At 39.2% G+C, this 17401-nt stretch overlaps 1 pseudogene; it reads left to right on the top strand.

Annotated features, from left to right (window-relative positions):
• Nucleotides 1-797: 797 nt before the first annotated feature.
• Nucleotides 798-16341, top strand: LOC122023104 (annotated as a pseudogene).
• Nucleotides 16342-17401: the final 1060 nt, after the last annotated feature.

Genomic DNA, 17401 nt, shown 5'->3' on the forward strand with positions numbered 1-17401 from the left:
TCTCTTGGCCCTTGCTTCATGGAAAAGAGGCTGATGCTGGTCTTCTGATAGCGTCGGCTGCTGGCAAAGTGATGGAGGAATGCCGTTCGGAAGTCTCTGAAGCTCTGAATGGATCCGTTCGATAACCTCCGAAACCAGCGTTGTGCCGAACCGGACAATGTAGTAAGGAAGACTATGCATTTGACTCCGTCGGTGTATTGATGAAGAGTAGCAGCATTATCGAACTTACCGAGATGGTCGTCCATATCGGTTGTACTGCTATACTCTCCGATCGATATGGGAGCGTAATGCTTTGGGAGAGGGTCTTGTAAGATCGCCTTGGAGAACTGGCGATTGACCCGCTCGGGGGATGACCCTACACACAGCGCCTTCCCCTTCCTGGCGTCCCGCACGGGCGCTTCGTCGGACGATCCCTGGTTGGCTAGGGCCAGCTCCGACGGAGTCTGGAACAGTGCCCGATGAAACGGAATAGGGGCGGCTAGCGCGTCTCCTGGTGTGCCGGTCCGCCCCTTGTTCTGTGCCCATGTAGAGTATTATTCCGGTCGGTCCTCCATTGCCTCTCGGCCCTCAGAAACCGAGGCGGCCTGCTGAGCTACCCGCTTGGCCTGGGCCTTCTGTTGTTGCTCGACCATCTTCGCAACTCGCGCTTAGATGAGTGCGTCGAGCTCCTCGGGAGAGAGCGTCCCCATGAGTTGGCGTCCAGCTTCTTCCATCTTCTCTGCTCAGATTTAGGTGCGTTCCCACAAACGGCGCCAATTTGATCCTGTCCGTGCGCTGAGTCGATGAAAGCTAGGGACATGGCGCTCTCTGCTGCCTCCGGGTGATCTCCGCAATGACGTGGACCTCCGACGAACCTGCAATGATCCGGGCCAGGAAGGGGTTCCCGGCGACGACCCTCCAACGCTCAAGTCAGGCAACGGCGGGCTGAAGCAGAGGCAAAATAATGAGACTGTGGCTACAGTAGAGGAGAAAAACATACCTCCGTCGAAGTCCGGAGGCCTTTATATAGGACCTCGGAGAGGTGCGTGCACACTTCCCAAGGCTCTGCCACGACAGTGGAAATTTTCACCGTACGATTCTTGGTATAGCCCGACCGCCGACCATGCTGATTGTCGGCGGCAGGTGTTTCGAGAATGATATCACTAGCTGCTCTTTTGTCCTCTTCTAAATCCTTTGTCTCATACCGGGCCAGACGGGATGCCCGCTCGACCTCCAGGGCGCTCGAGTGCGCATGCGCATCGGACCAGACGAGAAGGCCGCTCGATCAAATACCCGGACGGGAGTGCGATCTGGTTGACCTACGGTTCAGCCAAGCGGATCGATCGCTCGGCACGACGGTTCCGCTATAAGGGAGCTTGTGAGCGTCGGAAGCTCGACCAGAGGTCGAGCTATCTGCACGCCAGCTCGGGATTTACTCCGGTCGGTCAGGTGGCTTCCCCCCGCTCAGCCAGGACCTTGACTCTCCCGTGTCGTTGACCCCTCCCTATATGAGTCCCCGATTCTTATCATCAGATCAGTATCATTTAAAAAAAAAAATAGAAATAGAAAAAGAAAAAAAATAAAAGAGTAATTGCAAATAAGACGCATGATATTTTCTTCTACCCAAAAGGAGAAAGATCCGGAACACAAAATCCGCATCCGAGTGGAGTGAGCTCCCTCCGCTTCGCCCTCCTCCACCATGAGCTTGGAGCCCTTCAGCAGGGCCCCACGGGGTTATCTCGGCTGGTAAAGGCGTGGAAGTTTGCCACTGAGAACATGGGTTCGAGTCCGCAGGGCAACGGGGATTTATTCCCTATCCCTGTGCAAAAAAGTCTTGGCCCACTGCGTACTTGCCACCGAGCTACCGTGATTTACCTCCCTCGTGATGACCCTGGGCAGGGTGCGGCGGGGGCCATGAGGGCGAGGGTTTCGCCTTTTGCCATTGGAGCCCTTCAGCAGGTCCCTTCTTCCTCCCATGGCTAATGAGGGCTTCTCTCTACTCTTCATACCGCTTCTTGATCTCTCCTCTCATAGTTGAGTTCGTCGTTGTGGGTTAAGGTTGGTGAAGCTCGCGGCGAGGGCGTTCTATGATGACGTCCCGCTCAAGTGAGACAACCAGCCCAAGAACGGTAGAGGCGACAACCGAGGCATGGCCGTTATAGTCCTCGACGCTCTTACCAGGTATGAGCACAGCGTTGACCTCCAAAATTGTATCTTTTTCGTTTATTGGTTTTGGGCATGTGAGTTTGAAAATGAATTTGAAGAATTAATTCTCCGGATAAGCGTATTAGAATGTGTTTGTCAACTTCCAATTAGTTGCTTGTACTGGCTATTAACACCGGTTAGGATGATTTTCATCTCATTTGTCCACGAGCCCTTTAATAGTTACATTGATTTCCTTTATGGATTAGATTGGCATATATTCATCCTTAATGTGTTTACCAGACGTCAGTGGGTGAGGGAGGAAGATTTGGCAAAAACTTTGAAGCTTCATGCAAAGCAGCTTCGATGTATTTTACGATATTTTGAAGAGGAGAAGCTGGTCATGAGAGATCACCGGAAAGAGGTTCCAATTTATTATATATCTTGTTTGACTAGGTTATTGTCATGATGTTCTTCTTGATCTATGTTTTTTTTTGTCGTTTTGGTTCTTTTTACCAATCCTTTAGAGATAGCTCACCATCTTGTACACTGTTCTGCTATGTATAAACTGAGTTAATTTCCACAAGGAATGACCATAGATTCAAGGAGCACTTACAAATGAATGGTTCATGCTACCATCTAATTTCCTGTTGCTACAAAATCCTTATTAATGTTCTCATTAATTTCTTGGTTAGACGTTGCTGGGCCATACTGGTACTATTGTACTACTTGCTCATTCTTAGTAAGCACCATTTGTACTTGCTTTTTTTTTATTATGGCAAATCTGTCTTAATATCTAGTGGTGGGTTGTTATAAATATTTCCATACTTTATACCTCCAATCAAAAGGGGGGTACATTCTATTGGTATTTAACTTATGAATGTTAACTTGTTTACGCCCTTACTTTTCTTCTAAATCCTCCTTGATTTCCCTCAATTCTATTTTTTTATCTCTATAGGTTGCCATATTAGCATTGTAGTTTCCTACTTTATAGAGTGAGTCCTATTGTAGTTTCCTACTTTATAGAGTGTGCCCTTATTGTTAATGCTACTAATCGACCTGCAAAAAAGCAGGCCTTTATCTGAATGTTTATGGAATTGTATTTTGTTTTCTATACTGAACTTTAAGTGTGCTGGAGCCACTGTTCACTTCTCCTCCCATTTAACTTTTTTTTTTGATTCCCAATAATACCATTGTCTTTGTCTATACATCTTCTTTGTGGGGTTGACATCTTCAAACGCTGAAGCTACTGGCTGGATTAATTTCTGTGCCTTCAATACAACATTCTCAAGCACCAAGCCTCAAACCAAGCTTGTGGTGCTCTGCTCCCATGCAATCAAACAATTTGTAAGATGGGCTGTTGCAGTCCCCCAGAGAACAACAGTAACTGCCATTGAAATGAGAGGCTGCTTCTTTTTTAATGTTTGTCTCAGGCAGGCCTCACCAACAATGGCTCTTCCTCTTTCTTTACATTCTCTCCACCATATTGTTTCATTCACAATGACCATAAGATACTTTCCCTAGAAGTCACTTTTGATCCTGATCTTGACACTGTAGGGTACCAACCAGAGTGTCACGCACTTGTAGATCTGGTGCTTGCCTCAACTTGTTGATGCATCAATTGATAAGGATGCCACCAATAGTATCGCCTACATCCTCACCACTCCAAAATAAGGGTTTGAATCCAACATGATTTGGGAATCTCTTTCTCATGCAATAGTGGAGCCCATGGCTTTTTTCTGCTAGCTTAGGAAAAAAAATCATTCCACAGCCTTTGGTGGAGACAATTTTGTCATCTAAGTTTGTTTTTGCAGAGCTTCATTGATTTCTCATCCACCCGTGTATCATAACTCTCTATTCTTTCCATGAATTTCTCACCAGTGCTTCATCCGTTAGTGATCAAAGTGCTTTGCATGATCTCTATTCTTTGGTCGATGTGTTGCTTGCATCACTTGCTATCATTAGATGCATGGGTGCATTTTTGTTTAGATCAAACCGTGTTCACCATCTGGCAAAATTCAACAAGTTGCAATCTTGTAAGAGCTAGTAAATTATTGTTAGTGAGAGCCCTAGAGCCAATCATATGATGATTGTTGTATGGACTCGATGTATCATATTCCTATATACCTATAAAGGCATTTCTTTATGGTTATTATATTTACTTGTATTGGTGTCAAATAACTGAGTATAATAGCGTCCTTGAGTAGAAGGTTTTTATCTATATCAATCGATTGGTTGAATTGATAATGAGATGATATAGATAACACTACTCTTAATCATTCCAAGTCAAGTATTAACATTCAGGGACAATGTTAATGTGATGAGACTAGCATATAGGTCAACTCGATAACTTGATCTCACAAGTCATGGATATTAGATATCAAGTTGACACATGGGTATGCATTGGAGAATGTATACTGAATGACCCGCCATGAGAAAGTATGATGGATCGTTATATGAGTGTCATATACTTTCTCATGTGACTATTAGTATGACTATCAATCCTTGGACCTGAAGTCATCATGGTTCCCTACATAAGGAGTTGCATACTTTGGCTTCGTCAAACGTCACCCGTAAATGGGTGGACTATAAAAGCGACTACTGGGTATGTAACAAATTATGTGGAGGGATGTGAGTGATGTAGATGTGATCTATCCCTCCTATATGACGGGTGTGACATCATGATTCTTGATAGAGTGAGACCACTAAGTGCATGACCATGCCCAAATAGGTCAATATGAGATATTGAGCTCATTTGATTAGAGTGAGTCTATTTGGAGTTTAAGATATAGATTGATTAGAGGATGACACGGTCTATGCCTCAATTGATCAATTTAGATGTCAAGGATAGAAGAACATTGTCACATATTGTGAGAGTCACAATTAGTAGTCACAATGGTAATGTTGGATCTCAGCATTCTTGTAACTTGGGTAGTAATGATGTGTTGCTAGATACCGCTTATTACTTATGTTTCTAAATGAGTTTAGGAGTATTGCCAACGTTACAAGAACCTATAGGGTCACACACAAAGGGCAGTTAGATGGAGATTAGGTTCATATGATGGACCAAGAGGATTAGGTTCATGTGATGAACCAAATTGGATTAAGAGTAATCCAAATTAGACTAATTGAGTTGGACTCAATTTGATTCATGTGTCGAATGAGTCTAGTTTAGACTATGATTCATTGAGTCAATTTAAACCAATGAATAGAGATTCATTAAATTAAATTGATTGAATCAAAGGTTAGATTTGATCAACCATGGGAGATAAGAGGTCAAGTTTGACTTGACTGGAGAGGGAAGATGAAGGGTCAAGTTTGACTTGACTAAATGCCACCTCATTGTGACTTGGCATGGGCCGGCCAATGATGATGTTCCACATCATCAAGGCTACATCATTATGTGTAGGGGTGTCAATTCGGGTGGGTCGGGTCGGGTTGGGTCGGGTTGAGTTTTTTTTTTTTTTTTTAACCCAACCCGAACCCGACCCGAACCCGAGTTCAACCCAAAACACCTCAACCCGAACCCGACCAACCCGATCAACCCGAACCCAACCCATATAACCCGAAAATCCGATTCAAAATGACTTTTTTTGGGCTATTTTCCCTATAATTCTTCACTTTTATCTCAATATTCCATCATTATCATACAAACATGATATTAATATACATAAAAACATCTAAAATTTTAAAATAAAATTTGATTTAACCCCAAAAAAACTCACAAAACCCTATATTTAAGTCAACCCGGGTCAACCCGAACCCAACCCGACCCAACCCGAGACTCTTTTACTCTCCAACCCTCCAACCCGAACCCGACCCGAACCCGAAAATGCCCAACCTGAACCCGATTTTTTTCGGGTCGACTCGGGTTGGGTTGTCGGGTCGGGTTCATTTTTGACACCCCTAATTATGTGCCACCTCATGAGGAATACCAAGAGCCATGACTCTTGGTATTACATGGAGGTATAAGATGCTCCATTAAGTGGCCGGCCACATTAGATGTGCATTCAAGGCTTCTTCTTCTTCCTCCTCTCTTCATCTTTCTCTCCTTCTCCTCCATTGCCGAGACCTCTCAAGGGTGCTAGCACACTCTAAGTGGTTCTCTCCACCCTTTATCCGTGTGGATACGTGTAGAGGAGTGTACACTTGACACTCTAGGAGATCCGACAACCATTTGGACGAGTGGGATAAGCGAAGGGCATCGCTACAAGGGTACTACCTCTTTTCATGTAGATCTAAGGTAGATCTAGTGTAGACAAACATGTACATGAATATTTTTATTTATCTTCGCACGGATCCGTGGCTAGCTTCGGGGTTTCCGCAACGTAAAAAGCGATTTTTGCGGCTCAAAAGTCTAACACAAAGTGCTTTGCATGATCTCTATTCTTTGGTCGATGTGTTGCTTGCATCACTTGCTATCATTAGATGCATGGGTGCCTTTTTGTTTAGATCAAACCGTGTTCACCATCTGGCAAAATTCAACAAGTTGCAATCTTGTAAGAGCTAGTAAATCATTGTTAGGTCTAGGTCTTGTTCCATCCTTTTTATAGGCAATAATTCTAAACCTTTTTTATTAATTGACAATCTGAAAATCTGTGTAATCTGGGTCATATATCTTGTATAACTCCTTGATACTATGAAGGTGTTGATGAAGGAGATTATGCCCCTAGCATGTTTTTTTCCTGAATTTTATCTTGCTTTACCTTTATTGTGTACTTGATTATCATTGCTTTATCGAGTGATTCCCTCACCATTATTGCTATATATTGTTGTGTCATCATGATGAAGCTATGTTAGCTTATATGTATAAAATAGGGCCATTAGTTGAATTTTTAAGGAATCATTAATTGTATCCCGTATCATTTGTTATTCTCCTCCATAAATGTTTACTATGGGGCAACCTTTAAAATAAATGTTTCAATATAAGATCAAGATTTTATGGATAAGATTTGACGTCACTACTCAGTTGCCAGTTTGTTTTTTAGTATGAGCATTGATAATCTTGATATATGGGATTAATGCATTGCAAAAGGTTCTGAACACCTATGTACTTTGATATATGTGGGCATATGTAAGACACTCCAAATTATTAATCATAACTATGTTTTTGTGATAGGAGCTGCAGTGGTTAGTCTGTGAAATGATTTTTTAACTAATTCCACTCCAGTATGATTGAATGTAAAGTTATTTTAGCAGCTTTAACAACAATAAGTATCATTTTGGCTTAAGATTCTTTGCTTTGTAGAAAAAACATAAAATTTACAACTTTAGTGATACTTTTTTGACACTCTGTATTTTATTTAACTTGGATTACATCATTCAAATTCTGCAGTCAGTTAAAGGGGCAAAAATATTTAGTACAGCTGTAGCTGCCACAGGTGACGGCCAACAGATAATTAAAGATGTTGAAGCGAAAACAAAGTTGCACACTCATTCGTACTGTTGTTTGGACTATGCACAGGTTGTTTGCGATATCTATGGTGCTTCTTGTATCAATTATTGTTTCGTTCTGTAGGAGATAATCATCTAATGTCTAGCAATTGCTTTACTAGTCGAGGATTGTAGGTCTGTGAGATCCTAGTTCAATTCATATCATTGTTTACTTTAGTTTGGATTGTAAGAATTAAGATTCTAAGATCCAGAATGCAATCTTAACTACCATGATCGTGATACCAAGGTTTAATTTCACTTGAGTTATGGGCTAATAGGGTGATATACTGAGTTGGACAATATCTTTAATTTGGGCTCAAGTATTTGGGCTTGTGACGAACCAGTCATGGCTGGTTCCAAGCCTGGATATAGGAGGAGAGTTGCGTTAGGTTGCCAGCTAACGTTAAAACTATCACAAATATTCAATGAATGAATCTATTAAACTATTGTACTAATGCTAGGTTGAGGAACCTGTTGTAGGGTCTGACTATAACGTCTCAGCAAGGACTGCTGCATCTCTAGAACTCGGGTGTAGTGCTAAATATGCAAGAGTTCATGTTGTAGGGTCCGACTGGAACATATCGGCAAGGACCGCTACATCTCTATAAGAACTTGGGTGTAGTGTTAAATAGGCAAGAGTTCTCATACCATAGGTTGGATAAGAACAAATATGATAAGAAAACTAATAATTTAAGATTTGAAATATAATATAAACCCTCGTAAATCAATGGATATATGACGATTAAGAGAAGAATTAATATTTTGTGTGTATAAGAGACAAAATGGATAGGCGAGAATACAAAACTGATAGAGAACTCGGGTTTGAAGTTATGGTACACAAGAAAGAGTAAAACAAGAAATAGAGTGTGTATTGTTGCAGATAGTTCGTTTAAAGATGAAGTTGTAGGAATAGTTAAAAAAGGGGAGAGAATTATAGCTCTTAAGATAATAGTGGTGAAAGAAACTATGAACATAATTAGCATATATGCACCGTAAGTAGAATTAGATGAAGCTGCCAAATCAAAGTTTTGGGATGACTTAGATGAAATATTACAAAACATTCCGCCAAATGAAATAATTTTAATAGGTGATCTAAATGAACATGTTAGAGTGAAAAAATGAGGAATATGAGAAGGTACAAGAGGATTATGGGGTTAGAACAAGAAATGAGGAAGGGGAAACTATATTAAATTTTGCGATAGCATATGACCTTAAATTAACTAATACGTTTTTTAAGAAAAAAGAAGAACACTTAGTCACGTTCAAAAGTGAGAATAATAAATTGCAAATTGTCTTTCTTATGGTTAGGAAGAAGGATAGAAAGATTTATAAAGATTGCAAGTCATCTCTGGATAAAACTTAACTACTCATCATAAGTTAGTAGTGTTGGATATACGCCTAAAATATAGTATCAATAGAAAGAAAATATATACGATTTCTAAAATTAAGTGGTGGAAGTTAAAGGATGGGAAGCAAAATATATTTACAGAGAAGGTAGGAGTACAAGTATTAGGTGAAATATATTCTAATACGACATTGGATAAGATGATATTAAAGTTGAAAATAGTAGTTAAGAGGGTGCTTGGTGAGTCAAAGGGACATGCACCACTAAGTAAAGAATTTTGGTGGTTGAATGAGAAAGTACAAGAGAAAGTGAAGGAAAAACGAATAGCTTATAAGGAATTATATATTTGTAAACCCGAGAAAATTTTTAAAAAATATACAATAACCAAGAAAGAAGCTAAGACAATAATGAATGAAGCAAAGAATGGAACTTTTGAACGATTATATAAAAAATTGAATACAAAAGAAAGGGAAAGAGACATTTATAGAATAACTAGAGTGAGAGAAAGAAAGACAAGAGATCTTATCCAAATAAAATGTATTAAAGATGAATGTAATAGAGTACTAGTAAATGATGGAGAAATAAAAGAGCGGTGGAAGAGATATTTTTATCAACTTTTTAATGAAGGTTTAGGTGATCAACTTAACTTTGGTAATTTAAGTAGGTCAAATGAGCATAGAAATTTAAATTTTTATCGTAGAACTTCAGAAGTAGAACAAGCTTTAAATGAGATGCACAATGGAAAATCATTGGACCAAATGATATTCTGATAGATGTATGGAAGCGCCTAGGGAAACAAGGGATTGAATGACTTATAAAATTATTTAACATGATATTGAAAACGAAAAAAATGCATGATCAATAGAGGATAAATACTCTAGTTCCCTTATATATACAAAATTGTGCAAACTATAGGAGTATTAAACTAATGAGTCATACTATGAAATTTTAGAAAAAGGTAATAGAAAAAAGATTAAGGAAGGAGATCATGGTGACTGAAAATCAATCTGGGTTCATGCCTGGAAGGTCGACAATATAAGCTATTCATCTTCTTAGACAATTAATTGAAAAATATTGGGAGCAAAAACAAGATCTACACTTTATATTCATTGACTTAGAAAAAGCTTATGATAGAGTCCCAAGATAAATTATATGGAGAATTTTAGAAAAGAGAGGTGTTAGCGTAACATATATTGAACTAATTAAGGATATGCATGAGGATGTAATGACTAGAGTAAAGACTTCAGGTGGAGTAACTTAAGTATTTTCAATAAAGATAGGGTTACATCACGAATCAGCTCTATGTCTCTATCTTTTTACACTAATTATGGACGAACTCACTACACACATTCAAGACACAGTATCGTAATGCATGTTGTTTATAGGTGATATTGTTTTGGTAGATAAAATATGTGAAGAAGTAAACACTAAACTAGAATCTTGGTGGGAAATACTAGAAGGGAAAGGTTTTAGACTTAGTAGAATAAAGACAAAATATATGAAATTTAAGTTTAGCAATATTAGACATAATGAAACAATTGCTAAGATGAGAGATGACGAGTTGTCTGGAGCCGAGAGCTTTAGATATTTAGGATCATTTTTTAAAATGATAGAGAAATTGAGAGAGATGTCTTATACAGAATACAAGTAGAATGGTTGAAATGGAGGAGAACGTCGGGTATTTTATGTGACCGTAAAATACCTTTAAAACTTAAAGGAAAATTTTACAAAATCGCAGTTAGACTTGCTATTTTATATAGAGCTGAATATTGGGCTATTACTCGAGCACATGAGCAAAAGATGAAAGTTACAGAGATGAGGATGTTAAGGTGGATGTGTGGACATATGAGAATGAATAGTGATCCGGTGGTAAGACGAGGCCCGCCCGGTAGGAAGTCAAACTGGTCAATATCCAAGGTAGGCGTCCGATCGGGCGAGATACCTTTTCGAGCGGCAGGAAGAATAGCCGACCCGGCATCTCGACAGCTCGGCCTGACGCCGAGTTTCTGACGCTCATAAGGCAAAGCGGGAAGAGACGAAGGCTGAGCAGCCGTCCCGCTCGGTTAACAGTGGACACGGCATCAACCCGGCAGTTAAGGCTCACTCGCTCGATAGGGTGGATTCGAACATCAAATTACTGGCCGAGCGGACATCCAAATCGGGCCGACCTTGGTATCGCCTGGAGGGCGTTAGCCGAGCGGTTCCTCCGCTCGGCCCGGGGAAGGTGTTAGCCGAGCGGTTCCTCCGCTCGGCCCGGTAAAGGACAAAGGGAGCAGTTGGCGATATCTTCTTAGGAACCGGCGCCGCTGACAAGAGGCATGGTCGGCGGCATGGTCGGATAGAGAATCGTATGGTGGAAACTTCCACTGTCACGTCAGAGATATGCTCATGTTATTAAGGTATGGCGTCCGACACGCTTTTCTGACACATTCATTCCAAGTATGCTTGGAGGACCGTGCACGCCTCAGGGAGCGTGCGCGCGCCTTGCGGAGCCCTATATAAGGACCCCTAGACTTCGACAGAGGTATGCTCACTTCTTTACTGTAGCTACAGTTCTCGCTTCCCCTTTGCTCTACTTTTTTCTACCGGAGATCTTACTTGAGCGTCGGAGGGCCATTGCCGGGGAACCCCTCCCCGGCTCGGCATTGTGCTTGTAGGTCCACGTCGGCGGAAGATCTACGCTTGCAGAGTCTTCAACCAGTCAACGGGAGCGCAACATCCCCAACGTCCATCGACTCAGCTTTCGGACAGGAACAGATAGAATAAGAAATGAGAGCATTAGAGAGAAAGTCGGAGTTACATCTATTAAGGGAAAACTCCGAGAAACACGTTTAAGATGGTACGGGCATGTACTTAAACGGCCAATAAATGCTCCATTAGGCAATGTGAAACTATGTCAAACACTTATATCAAACGAGTAAGACGAAGACCAAAAAAGACTTGATTAGCAATAATAAAATAAGATAAAAATTTATTTAAGTATAGATGATTATATAGTAGGAGATAGAGCTCAATGACGTAAAAGGATCCATATAGCCACCCCCATCTAGTGGGATAATGCTTGGTTGTTGTTGTTGTTGTAATATCTGGGCCTTTCATGTTAATAGGCAAGTTCTCTCATTTGGATGGATATTACCGTTAGAATTATTAAATTTTGGCTCCTATAGTTTCAACATTTATCTCAACTGTTTTTTTAATTTTTTTTTCTCAATTGAAATTCCATAGTTTATACTCCATAGAGTAATTGATTTAGCCCTTCTATCCCAAATCCTAAACTATGTCCATTATTTTTTTTTGTAGCTGGTATGAGATTAACTACATGTCTCTCCAAGTCAAATTGAGGGTTATGGTAAAGAAGAATACATTGAATATAATATTAGATTTTGTTAGATAAATTATTTCCTATAAAAGATCAATTACACAGTACACAGATGCACATGAAGATCTTGTATAAAGAATCTATAGTTCAGTGATGTGAACATTAAACACAGTGATGAGTCATGACCATTAAAAAGACATCATTTATATCCGTTTTTAATATGTTCTGTTAGGAATAACATTTTCTCCTGTATGATTTGGTTGATAAATTTCCTAAGTTTTGTGATAGATGTAAAATTTTCATTCAGATAGATTGGATAAGAATGAATGGTCCAATATGTTAAGTGGCAGATTTAAAACTTACTTTTTTTATGCGTTACTTTGTTAGTTATTTTAACACACACACACACCAGCTTAAATATTCTGTTGTACTTATTATTTTAATTTCTAACTCCGCCCATGACGGATAAACTCTACCATGGCCGATTCCAAGCACGGATAAAAGAGGAGGATTGCATTAGGATGTTAGCTAGTGTAAACATTGACAAATATTATGTATAGATTCATCAAACTATTATGTTATGAATGAAGTGTTATTTTAATTGCTTTTTAATATGGATAGGAGACTATTTGACTAAGTGTCTGTGTGCTTCACATGCGCTCTGCTGTAGCTTGACCTTGATCTCCTATAGCTGTATATAATTTTTAAAATTTGCACGATTTGTTGATGTTTCTTTTAATTGTAACTTCTGTTTCTGTATGTGAAGATGAATTTTATGTGTTTTAAATCTGTATCTTGTACTTCTGTGAAATGTAGATCTATGACGTTATAAGGTATTGAATGCATCGGATGAAGAAAAAGATGAAGGATGAATTAGACAGCAGGAATACCATTCAAGAATACATATGCCCCAATTGCGGGAGAAGGTAACTAGATAATAATTATTTCTGTAAAGAACATTCGAAATCAATCTGTTTTTCAGTGCTCGACTGTGGGGATTGTCGATTTCTACTCAGATATTCAGCTTTTGATGCACTACAACTTGTAAGCGTCACTTATGAGTATTTTCACTGTGAAAACTGCAATGGTGAACTTGTTGCTGAGAGCGATAAGCTTGCTGCAGAGGAAATGGGAGATGGCGATGACAATGCTAGAAAACGGAGACGCGAAAAATTGAAAGACATGCTTCAAAAGATGGAGGTTTGATTAAACACCACTCAGTTCCCTCTTCTATGTATTTGCTGGGATCAACATATATTCTACGTGAAACAAATCTGGGTATGTGACAGACTATTTGCTAAGACGTAGGGTAAGATATCATATACTGTCTCATATTTATTAAGCTTGATGTGTGTAGAATCTGTCCGACGTTCCGGGATACCTGCTTAACATACTGCAATGTTGTGTGCATATGGTTTCGACAAGTTGACTTTGGGGACTTAGTTCACTACACAGATTTTAGTTCAGCTCCTGAAGTTGTTTCATAGAACTCGTTGGAGATTTTGTAAATTTAGGAGAATGAAACAATGGTTGTTCCTGTGCCTCAAAAGTTACGCATTTGACAACTATATAGAAAGGAATTCACAAGCTAGCATCTTACTACGAATAGTTTATTCATATTACAAATGAAAAAAAATTGATCCTACTTAAAAGGCAATGGCTATAGAAGAATATCTTCATCACATGATCTCTACCTATTTTCTAAAGCTGTTGCATCAACATTGTTTCTCTGACTTAGATCTCACATGAGCTCTTGCTCCGAGTCTGAGATCGTGTGGAATTCTTCTAATCAACTCAAATTTTTTTGAGAATTGGCAATTTGTCTCACTTTGACTAGAAAAGTATGAGCCAAAATTTTATATTAGATCAGCTTGCAGATATCTCAACTTTGCAACTCTACTGTCTAGTCAAAACTAAATTTATTGCTCTGTAAATTCTGAAGCCTAGTGTCGATGGCTATATTAAAATCTGGCATCTTGTGTTTTCATATTTCTTGAAACTGATTCGAATGCAGGAGCAGCTTAAACCATTGGCTGTTCAAATTGCAAGAGTGAAGGACATACCTGTTCCAGAAGTTGGAAGTCTGAATGCATGGGAAGCTAGGGCAAATGCAGCTAGCTGCTCGTGCAAATGGTGATGTGAATGCACTGGATACAACCAAATCTTCTCAAGGGCAAGGATATAGCGGAACACCGATGCGATTTCTTGGGGAGACAAAAGTAATAATACTTCCTATTCTTGTTTCCATAATTTATCAGTTACTTGTAAGCTTCTGATTAAAGTTTGAAATACAAATCTATTTTTAAAAATTTTCTTGCTATCGGTTGTATGTAGATTTTCTAAGGACTAGATTTCTTCCATAGAGAAGTTGAAAATGAAACTGTATATTAGTAAAAATTAAACGATTGGTACTGCTCGTAAAGGTTTAGAACCTACTTGTTTTTATCTGGAGATGCATTAAGGCTGCGTTTGGTAGCCTGTAATCTACCTTGTAATGTAATCCAGATTACATTACAAAGTCGATTATTTTATGTAAATGCCAAATATACCCCTAGTCTGTTGTCGACCGCCGCTCGCTACCGGTCGCCGACCTTCGTCGCCGACCTTCGTCGCCGACCTTCGTCGCCGACCTTCGTCGCCGGCCGCCGGCCGGGAAAATAATGGACACCAAACAAAAGAATGTAATCACCTAATCAAAGATTACATACATTACATTACCAAACGTAGTAATGTAATCAAGATTACATTACATTACATTACAAATTTGATTACATTACAAGCTAGATTACATTACACCCAACCAAACGTAGCCTAAATAGCTGATTATGGTTATCCTTGCCATTATGCATTTACAGTTAATAGTTTGTTGTACAACATTCGATAAAATCTCTATTGGGTGTTACTAATTTGTTGAACTTCTAACAATATTCTGTTAAATTAAATTTACAGGTTGAAGTTGCTTTATCTGGTGTAGAAGTAAAGGACGAAGATGCTGAGTCTGACAAAAAGACTGCCTCTATGAAGGTTATACCTCCATGGATGATTAAAGAAGGAATGAATCTAACAAAAGAACAAAGAGGAGATATGATAAATGCAGATAAAAGTTCTGATCCTGGTGATGACAAAATCAAAAGATGCAAAAGAAGATGAGAAGAGTATACATTCTAGTATTGAAATTGCAATCATTTGGTCTCAATGCCTGATCATGTATACAATCTACTTTTATACAACATGTATGTTTCTTTTAGGATGAGTATCTCAAGGCGTACTACGAAGCTATATTAAAGAGGCAGAAAGAACAGGAAGAAGCTTTAAGCATACAACAAGGAATAGACAGAACTCAGATGCAAGATGATGCTGTTTCTGAAACAGAACGCCAAGTGGGGAAGAAATCTAAACGACAAGTTTATGAAGAAGATATTGTGGAGTGGGAAGATGCTCCAACTTCCGGTTTGTCCATTCTCATTCAGTTTCAGTGTCATTCAGTTCTTTCAATTGAGTGCAGTAGTGACAAACTCTCATTACATACCTGACACACAAGCGCGCGCACACACTGTATGTTCAATCGTTTGTTCTAGTAACGATACATCATACATGTTTGTGTGTGGGATCACATGAGATAGACCATGCTGACTTAGTTCTAAGCAATTAAATCTCGAATCTTTTTTCCTGCATGGGTTTGTTGTGGGCACTAACAATTCTACTTATTGATTAGTAAGAAAGTTTCTTATTTTTCAAGTGGAGGTCTCTCTAAAATTATCATTTGACAGTGATATTGAGATACTTACATATTGTATCTGACTCACTTCATCGAATGATTGCGTCTAACATTGAAATTCGACACTATTCTCTCATCATGTTACTTTGAAATGTTAATAATAGGTTCAGGTGAAAAGTATGTACTTGCGGACTTGAACATGGAGGCGACTGAATCCAGTGACAAAGAGGACGACATCGACTGGGAGGAAGGCTGAGGTACAGATCTCAAAATGAAGGAAACTAAATCTTGTTTGTTCTATCATCTCTTATCCCAGCACTAAGTGTTTCTGTAATTGTCAATCTTATGTGGCATTTCTTCCAACAAGTTGGATGGTAGAACATCAAGTTTGTGTTAGATTGTGTACATTTTGGCTTGTTGTCTAATTGTAAATGTAATGTTAGCAAGTCTATTGTCAAACTACATTGACAAATTACTCTCTAGGTTTTTTTTCCTTTATCAACAGTTTCTTGATCTCGGCTTAATATATATTTTATTAATAAATATAATATATTTTTTTAACTTAAATCTTTATTTAAACATCAAAATTATTTAATAAAAAAATGATTAACCAGATTGGGTAATATCGAGCCTGAGGTGATCGGTCTGGTTCCACGGAAGTTTTTTACTGACCATCAAGGTAAATCGGGAAGTGCTCGCAGCAGTTCAGGAGCCTAATATTTTTTAGTTGCGTGTCCTATTTGGAAGAAATTTTTTTGTAAATTCGTCATAACTGGGGCTTGAACCGCGAGTGTCTGGGTGATAATTTAGATGTTCTGTTACTACACTATAGTCCTGGGGACAAAATTATTTAATAAAAAATGATAATTCCAGTTAACCTCATTGACTATCTCTGGGGTGACCGGTCCGGTCCTACGAAAGTTTTCCACCGGCCATCAGCGTAAATCAGGAAGCGCGCGATAACTAACCCAGATGCCCAACATCCTTTGATTACGTTCCTCATTTAGAGAAAAATTATTTAATAACACACTTATTGAAAGGTGCATTCTTTAGTTCATTGGGTAAAAAGGCGATAACGCTCGCCCCCAATATCTCCGCCGTACTTTACCCAAGGTCATCACGAGGGAGGTTAATCACGGTAACCGGAGAAGCTAGTGCGCAGTGAAAAGAGGGACACAGGGACCAGGGATTTATACTCTGACTACCTCGTGATTCGAGCCTACAATCTCATTAGGCAATATTCTACGCACTAACCACTCCAGATAATCCCGTGGGACTGCATTCTTTAGTTCATGGGACTATGAGAGGAATATTTTTTTTTTCTTGCTTTCTAATTTAAGATATTATTTTCTTAAATAAATATTCAATCAAGTCATTTAATTTATGTTAGGGGATGAATATGTAATGTGTAATTTTAGATGCATCGGGTGTGTTCGAGTTGAACTAAGAATCTTATAAAATTTTT

Source organism: Zingiber officinale, chromosome 9B (genome assembly GCF_018446385.1).
Source record: "Zingiber officinale cultivar Zhangliang chromosome 9B, Zo_v1.1, whole genome shotgun sequence".
NCBI lineage: Eukaryota > Viridiplantae > Streptophyta > Magnoliopsida > Zingiberales > Zingiberaceae > Zingiber > Zingiber officinale.